Below are 8,734 nucleotides of genomic sequence, written 5' to 3'. Positions count from 1 at the left end.
TGCCAGCCTGCCAGGTCTAAAAATGCCCCCAGTGCCAGCCTGCCAGCCAGGTCTACACATGCCCCCCCACCCACAGTGCCAACCTGCCAGGTCTACAAATCCCCCACAGTGCCAGCCTGTGAAGTCTACAAATGCACCCACAGTGCCAACCTGCCAGGTCTACAAATGCCCCCACATTGCCAGCCTGCCAGGTCTACAAATGCCACCACAGTGCCAGACTGCCAGTTATAAAAATGCCCCCACAGTGCCAGCCTGCCAGTTATAAAAATGCCCCACAGTGCCAGCCAGCCAGGTCTACAACTGCCCCATGTCTACAAATGTCCCCACAGTGCCAGCTGGCCAGATCTACAAATGTCCCCAGTGCCAGCCTGCCAGCCAGATATTCAAATGCCCCCACACCCACAGTGCAAGCCTGCCAAGTCTACAAATGCCCCCACAGTGCCAGCCTGCCAGGAATACAAATGCCCCCACAGTGCCAGCCTCCCAGGTATACAAATGCCCCACAGTGCCAGCCTGCCAGGTATACAAATGCTCCACAGTGCCAGCCTGCCAGGTATACAAATGCCCCAGGTCTACAAATTCCCCCACAGTGCCAGCCTGCCAAGTCTACAAATGCCCCCACAGTTCCAGCCTGCCAGGTCTACAAATGCCCCCACAGTGCCAGCCTGCCATGTCTACAAATGCCCCCACAGTGCCAGCCTGCCAGTTATAAAAATGCCCCCACAGTGCCAGCCAGACAGCCAAGTCTACAACTGACCCAGGTATACAAATGCCCCCATTGCCAGCCTGCCAGGTCTACAAATGCCCCCAGTGCCAGCCTGCCAGCCAGGTCTACAAATGCCCCCACACCCACAGTGCCAGCCTGCCAAGTCTACAAATGCCCCCACAGTGCCAGCCTGCCAAGTCTACAAATGCCCCCACAGTGCCAACCTGCCAGGTCTACAAATGCCCCCACAGTGCCTACCTGCCAGGTCTACAAATGCACCCACAGTGCCAACCTGCCAGGTCTACAAATGCCCCCACAGTGCCAGCCTGCCAGGTCTACAAAAGCCACCACAGTGCCAGACTGCCAGTTATAAAAATGCCCCCACAGTGCCAGACTGCCAGTTATAAAAATGACCCCACAATGCCAGCCAGGTCTACAACTGCCCCAGGTCTACAAATGTCCCCACAGTGCCAGCCTGCCAGGTCTACAAATGCCCCCAGTGCCAGCCTGCCATCCAGGTCTACAAATGCCCCCACACCCACAGTGCCAGCCTGCCAAGTCTACAAATGCCCCACAGTGCCAGCCTGCCAGGTATACAAATGCCCCACAGTGCCAGCCTGCCAGGTATACAAATGCCCCAGGTCTACAAATGCCCCCACAGTGCCAGCCTGCCAGGTCTACAAATGCCCCCACAATGCCAGCCTGCCAGGTCTACAAATGCCACCACAGTGCCAGCCTGCCAGTTGTAAAAATGCCCCCACAGTGCCAGCCAGCCAGGTCTACAAATGCCCCAACAGTGCCAGTCTGCCAGGAATACAAATGGCTCCACAGTGCCAGCATGCCAGGTATTCAAATGCCCCCACAGTGCCAGCCTGCCAGGTCTAAAAATGCCCCCACAGTGCCAACCTGCCAGGTCTACAAATGCCCCCACAGTGCAAGCCTGCCAGGTCTACAAATGCCCCCACAGTGCCTACCTGCCAGGTCTACAAATGCACCCACAGTGCCAACCTGCCAGGTCTACAAATGCCCCCACATTGCCAGCCTGCCAGGTCTACAAATGCCACCACAGTGCCAGACTGCCAGTTATAAAAATGCCCCCACAGTGCCAGCCTGCCAGTTATAAAAATGCCCCACAGTGCCAGCCAGCCAGGTCTACAACTGCCCCATGTCTTCAAATGTCCCCACAGTGCCAGCCGGCCAGATCTACAAATGTCCCCAGTGCCAGCCTGCCAGCCAGATATTCAAATGCCCCCACACCCACAGTGCAAGCCTGCCAAGTCTACAAATGCCCCCACAGTGCCAGCCTGCCAGGAATACAAATGCCCCCACAGTGCCAGCCTGCCAGGTATACAAATGCCCCACAGTGCCAGCCTGCCAGGTATACAAATGCTCCACAGTGCCAGCCTGCCAGGTATACAAATGCCCCAGGTCTACAAATTCCCCCACAGTGCCAGCCTGCCAAGTCTACAAATGCCCCCACAGTTCCAGCCTGCCAGGTCTACAAATGCCCCCACAGTGCCAGCCTGCCATGTCTACAAATGCCCCCACAGTGCCAGCCTGCCAGTTATAAAAATGCCCCCACAGTGCCAGCCAGACAGCCAAGTCTACAACTGACCCAGGTATACAAATGCCCCCATTGCCAGCCTGCCAGGTCTACAAATGCCCCCAGTGCCAGCCTGCCAGCCAGGTCTACAAATGCCCCCACACCCACAGTGCCAGCCTGCCAAGTCTACAAATGCCCCCACAGTGCCAGCCTGCCAAGTCTACAAATGCCCCCACAGTGCCAACCTGCCAGGTCTACAAATGCCCCCACAGTGCCTACCTGCCAGGTCTACAAATGCACCCACAGTGCCAACCTGCCAGGTCTACAAATGCCCCCACAGTGCCAGCCTGCCAGGTCTACAAAAGCCACCACAGTGCCAGACTGCCAGTTATAAAAATGCCCCCACAGTGCCAGACTGCCAGTTATAAAAATGACCCCACAATGCCAGCCAGGTCTACAACTGCCCCAGGTCTACAAATGTCCCCACAGTGCCAGCCTGCCAGGTCTACAAATGCCCCCAGTGCCAGCCTGCCATCCAGGTCTACAAATGCCCCCACACCCACAGTGCCAGCCTGCCAAGTCTACAAATGCCCCACAGTGCCAGCCTGCCAGGTATACAAATGCCCCACAGTGCCAGCCTGCCAGGTATACAAATGCCCCAGGTCTACAAATGCCCCCACAGTGCCAGCCTGCCAGGTCTACAAATGCCCCCACAATGCCAGCCTGCCAGGTCTACAAATGCCACCACAGTGCCAGCCTGCCAGTTGTAAAAATGCCCCCACAGTGCCAGCCAGCCAGGTCTACAACTGCCCCCAGTGCCAGCCTGCCAGGTCTACAAATGCCCCCACACCCACAGTGCCAGCCTGCCAAGTCTACAAATGCCCCCACAGTGCCAGCCTGCCAAGTCTACAAATGCCCCCACAGTGCCAACCTGCCAGGTCTACAAATGCCCCCACAGTGCCTACCTGCCAGGTCTACAAATGCACCCACAGTGCCAACCTGCCAGGTCTACAAATCCCCCACAGTGCCAGCCTGCGAGGTCTACAAATGCCACCACAGTGCCAGCCTGACAGTTATAAAAATGCCCCCACAGTGCCAGCCTGCCAGTTATAAAAATGCCCCACAGTGCCAACCAGCCAGGTCTACAACTGCCCCAGGTCTACAAATGTCCCCACAGTGCCAGCCTGCCAGGTCTAAAAATGCCCCCAGTGCCAGCCTGCCAGCCAGGTCAACACATGCCCCCCCACCCACAGTGCCAACCTGCCAGGTCTACAAATCCCCCACAGTGCCAGCCTGTGAAGTCTTCAAATGCCCCCACAGTGCCAGCCTGCCAGTTATAAAAATGCCCCCACAGTGCCAGCCTGCCAGTTATAAAAATGCCCCACAGTGCCATCCAGCCAGGTCTACAACTGCCCTAGGTCTACAAATGTCCCCACAGTGCCAGCCAGCCAGGTCTACAACTGCCCCAGGTCTACAAATGTCCCCACAGTGCCAGCCGGCCAGATCTACAAATGTCCGCAGTGCCAGCCTGCCAGCCAGGTCTACAAATGCCCCCACACCCACAGTGCCAGCCTGCCAAGTCTACAAATGCCCCCACAGTGCCAGCCTGCCAGGAATACAAATGCCCCCACAGTGCCAGCTTGCCAGGTATACAAATGCACCACAGTGCCAGCCTGCCAGGTATACAAATGCCGAAAAGGGGGGGGTTTGGGGGGATGCCGCATAGGAAAAAATATGGTTAGTAATGAAAAATGAAAAAAATGTTATCTCCGAGAAAAGCTGACAGTTTAGACAATAGTCTAAAATAAATCACCTTCTACCAATAAGAAAAAATATATCTGTGGGTAGAAAAAATGGTGATTGTCAGCGGTGCTCCCAAAGGTCCAAACGTATTTGAGAATATGAAAAGAGACAAGAAAAAGTGACCTTGTTTAGGAGCACTCACTTCCGGAGAAATACTTACAATTATGATATATGTATGAGTAGTAATGTAACAATAGAATAATTAAGTTAAAACGTAACTTTTATTAGTCTATATTTCATAAAAAATTAGGTACACTTATTGAAATGACTAAGGAAGTGAAAAAACAAACCATGCTAATCTTCTCTGTATCGTTCCAATTTTAGTATATGTGCTGCCGAAGCGAGCATGGTTTGTTTTTTCACTTCCTTAGTCATTTCAATTAGTGTACCTAATTTTTTATGAAATATAGACTAATAAAAGTTACGTTTTAACTTAATTATTCTATTGTTACATTACTACTCATACATATATCATAATTATAAGTATTTCTCCGGGAGTGAGTGCTCCCAACCAAGGTCACTTTTTCTTGTCTCTTTTCATATTCTCAGGTATACAAATGCCCCAGGTCTACAAATTCCCCCACAGTGCCAGCCTACCAGGTCTACAAATGCCCCAACAGTGCCAGTCTGCCAGGAATACAAATGGCTCCACAGTGCCAGCATGCCAGGTATTCAAATGCCCCCACAGTGCCAGCCTGCCAGGTCTAAAAATGCCCCCACAGTGCCAACCTGCCAGGTCTACAAATGCCCCCACAGTGCAAGCCTGCCAGGTCTACAAATGCCCCCACAGTGCCTACCTGCCAGGTCTACAAATGCACCCACAGTGCCAACCTGCCAGGTCTACAAATGCCCCCACATTGCCAGCCTGCCAGGTCTACAAATGTCCCCACAGGGCCAGACTGCCAGTTATAAAAATGCCCCCACAGTGCCAGCCTGCCAGTTATAAAAATGCCCCCACAATGCCAGCCAGCCAGGTCTACAACTGCCCCAGGTCTACAAATGTCCCCACAGTGCCAGCCTGCCAGGTCTACAAATGCCCCCAGTGCCAGACTGCCAGCCAGGTCTACATATGCCCCCACACCCACAGTGCCAGCATGCCAAGTCTACAAATGCCCCACAGTGCCAGCCTGCCAGGTATACAAATGCCCCCACAGTGCCAGCCTGCCAGGTATACAAATGCCCCACAGTGCCAGCCTGCAAGGTATACAAATGCCCCACAGTGCCAGCCTGCCAGTTATAAAAATGCCCCCACAGTGCCAGCCAGCCAGGTCTACAACTGACCCAGGTATACAAATGCCCCCAGTGCCAGCCTGCCATGTCTACAAATGTCCCCAGTTCCAGCCTGCCAGCCAGGTCTACAAATGCCCCCACACCCACAGTGTCAGCCTGCCAAGTCTACAAATGCCCCCACAGTGCAAGCCTGCCAAGTCTACAAATGCCCCCATAGTGCCAACCTACCAGGTCTACAAATGCCCCCACAGTGACTACCTGCCAGGTCTACAAATGCACCCACAGTGCCAACCTGCCAGGTCTACAAATGTCCCCACATTGCCAGCCTGCCAGGTCTACAATTGCCCCCACAGTGCCAGACTGCCAGTTATAAAAATGCCCCCACAGTGCCAGCCTGCCAGTTATAAAAATGCCCCCACAATGCAAGCCAGCCAGGTCTACAACTGCCCCAGGTCTACAAATGTCCCCACAGTGCCAGCCTGCCAGGTCTACAAATGCCCCCAGTGCCAGCCTGCCAGCCAGGTCTACATATGCCCCCACACCCACAGTGCCAGCATGCCAAGTCTACAAATGCCCCTACAGTGCCAGCCTGCCAGGTATACAAATGCCCCCACAGTGCCAGCCTGCCAGGTATACAAATGCCCCACAGTGCCAGCCTGCCAGGTATACAAATGCCCCACAGTGCCAGCCTGCCAGGTATACAAATGCCCCACAGTGCCAACCTGCCAGGTATACAAATGCCCCACAGTGCCAGCCTGCCAGGTATACAAATGCCCCAGGTCTACAAATTCCCCCACAGTGCCAGCCTACCAGGTCTACAAATACCCCACAGTGCCAGTCTGCCAGGAATACAAATGGCTCCACAGTGCCAGCATGCCAGGTATTCAAATGCCCCCACAGTGCCAGCCTGCCAGGTATTCAAATTCCCCCACAGTGCAAGCCTGCCAGGTCTACAAATGCCCCCAGTGCCAGCCTGCCAGGTCTACAAATGCCCCCACAGTGCCATACTGCCAGGTCTAAAAATGTCCCAACAGTGCCAACCTGCCAGGTCTACAGATGCCCCCACAGTGCCAGCCTGCCAGGTCTACAAATGCCCCCACAGTGCCTACCTGCCAGGTCTACAAATGCACCCACAGTGCCAACCTGCCAGGTCTACAAATGCCCCCACATTGCCAGCCTGCCAAGTCTACAAATGTCCCCACAGTGCCAGACTGCCAGTTATAAAAATGCCCCCACAGTGCCAGCCTGCCAGTTATAATAATGCCCCCACAATGCCAGCCAGCCAGCCAGGTCTACAACTGCCCCAGGTCTACAAATGTCCCCACAGTGCCAGCCTGCCAGGTCTACAAATGCCCCCAGTGCCAGCCTGCCAGCCAGGTCTACATATGCCCCCACACCCACAGTGCCAGCATACCAAGTCTACAAATGCCCCTACAGTGCCAGCCTGCCAGGTATACAAATGCCCCCACAGTGCCAGCCTGCCAGGTATACAAATGCCCCACAGTGCCAGCCTGCCAGGTATACAAATGCCCCACAGTGCCAGCCTGCCAGTTATAAAAATGCCCCCACAGTGCCAGCCAGCCAGGTCTACAACTGACCCAGGTATACAAATGCCCCGAGTGTCAGCCTGCCATGTCTACAAATGTCCCCAGTGCCAGCCTGCCAGCCAGGTCTACAAATACCCCCACACCCACAGTGTCAGCCTGCCAAGTCTACAAATGCCCCCACAGTGCCAGCCTGCCAAGTCTACAAATGCCCCCATAGTGCCAACCTGCCAGGTCTACAAATGCCCCCACAGTGCCTACCTGCCAGGTCTACAAATGCACCCACAGTGCCAACCTGCCAGGTCTACAAATGCCCCCACATTGCCAGCCTGCCAGGTCTACAAATGCCCCCACAGTGCCAGACTGCCAGTTATAAAAAATGCCCCCACAGTGCCAGCCTGCCAGTTATAAAAATGCCCCCACAATGCCAGCCAGCCAGGTCTACAACTGCCCCAGGTCTACAAATGTCCCCACAGTGCCAGCCTGCAGGTCTACAAATGCCCCCAGTGCCAGCCTGCCAGCCAGGTCTACATATGCCCCCACACCCACAGTGCCAGCATGCCAAGTCTACAAATGCCCCTACAGAGCCAGCCTGCCAGGTATACAAATGCCCCCACAGTGCCAGCCTGCCAGGTATACAAATGCCCCACAGTGCCAGCCTGCCAGGTATACAAATGCCCCACAGTGCCAGCCTGCCAGGTATACAAATGCCCCACAGTGCCAGCCTGCCAGGTATACAAATGCCCCACAGTGCCAGCCTGCCAGGTATACAAATGCCCCACAGTGCCAACCTACCAGGTATACAAATGACCCACAGTGCCAGCCTGCCAGGTATACAAATGCCCCAGGTCTACAAATTCCCCCACAGTGCCAGCCTACCAGGTCTACAAATGCCCCCACAGTGCCAGTCTGCCAGGAATACAAATGGCTCCAAAGTGCCAGCATGCCAGGTATTCAAATGCCCCCACAGTGCAAGCCTGCCAGGTATTCAAATTCCCCCACAGTGCAAGCCAGGTCTACAAATGCCCCCAGTGCCAGCCTGCCAGGTCTACAAATGCCCCCACAGTGCCAGACTGCCAGGTCTAAAAATGTCCCCACAGTGCCAACCTGCCAGGTCTACAAATGCCCCCACAGTGCCAGCCTGCCATGTCTACAAATGCCCCCACAGTGCCAGCCTGCCAGGTCTACAAATGCCCCCACAGTGCCAGCCTGCCAGTTATAAAATGCCCCCACAGTGCCAGCCTGCTAGTTATAAAAATGCCCCCACAGTGCCAGCCTGCCAGTTATAAAAATGCCCCCACAGTTCCAGCCAGCCAGGTCTACAACTGCCCCAGGTCTACAAATGTCCCCACAGTGCCAGCTGGCCAGATCTACAAATGTCCCCAGTGCCAGCCTGCCAGCCAGGTTTACAAATGCCCCCACACCCACAGTGCCAGCCTGCCAAGTCTACAAATTCCCCCACAGTGCCAGCCTGCCAGGAATACAAATGCCCCCACAGTGCCAGCCTGCCACGTATACAAATGCCCCACAGTGACAGCCTGCCAGGTATACAAATGCCCCACAGTGCCAGCCTGCCAGGTATACAAATGCCCCAGGTCTACAAATTCCCCCACAGTGCCAGCCTACCAGGTCTACAAATGCCCCCACAGTGCCAGTCTGCCAGGAATACAAATGGCTCCACAGTGCCAGCATGCCAGGTATTCAAATGCCCCCATAGTGCCAGCCTGCCAGGTCTACAAATGCCCCCAGTGCCAGCCTGCCAGGTCTACAAATGCCCCCACAGTGCCAGCCTGCAAGGTCTAAAAATGCCCCCACAGTGCCAACCTGCCAGGTCTACAAATGCCCCCACAGTGCCAGCCTGCCAGGTCTACAAATGCCCGCACAGTGCCAGCCTGCCAGTTATAAAAA

General features: G+C 55.0%; 1 pseudogene; it reads right to left on the bottom strand.

Moving 5' to 3' along the window:
• Window positions 1-4,341: 4,341 nt before the first annotated feature.
• Window positions 4,342-4,400, bottom strand: LOC134932616 (U6 spliceosomal RNA; annotated as a pseudogene).
• Window positions 4,401-8,734: the final 4,334 nt, after the last annotated feature.

Source organism: Pseudophryne corroboree, chromosome 1 (assembly GCF_028390025.1).
Source record: "Pseudophryne corroboree isolate aPseCor3 chromosome 1, aPseCor3.hap2, whole genome shotgun sequence".
Lineage (NCBI taxonomy): Eukaryota > Metazoa > Chordata > Amphibia > Anura > Myobatrachidae > Pseudophryne > Pseudophryne corroboree.
Note: the sequence above shows the minus strand (reverse complement) of the source record. Positions and strands in the feature narration are given on the sequence as shown.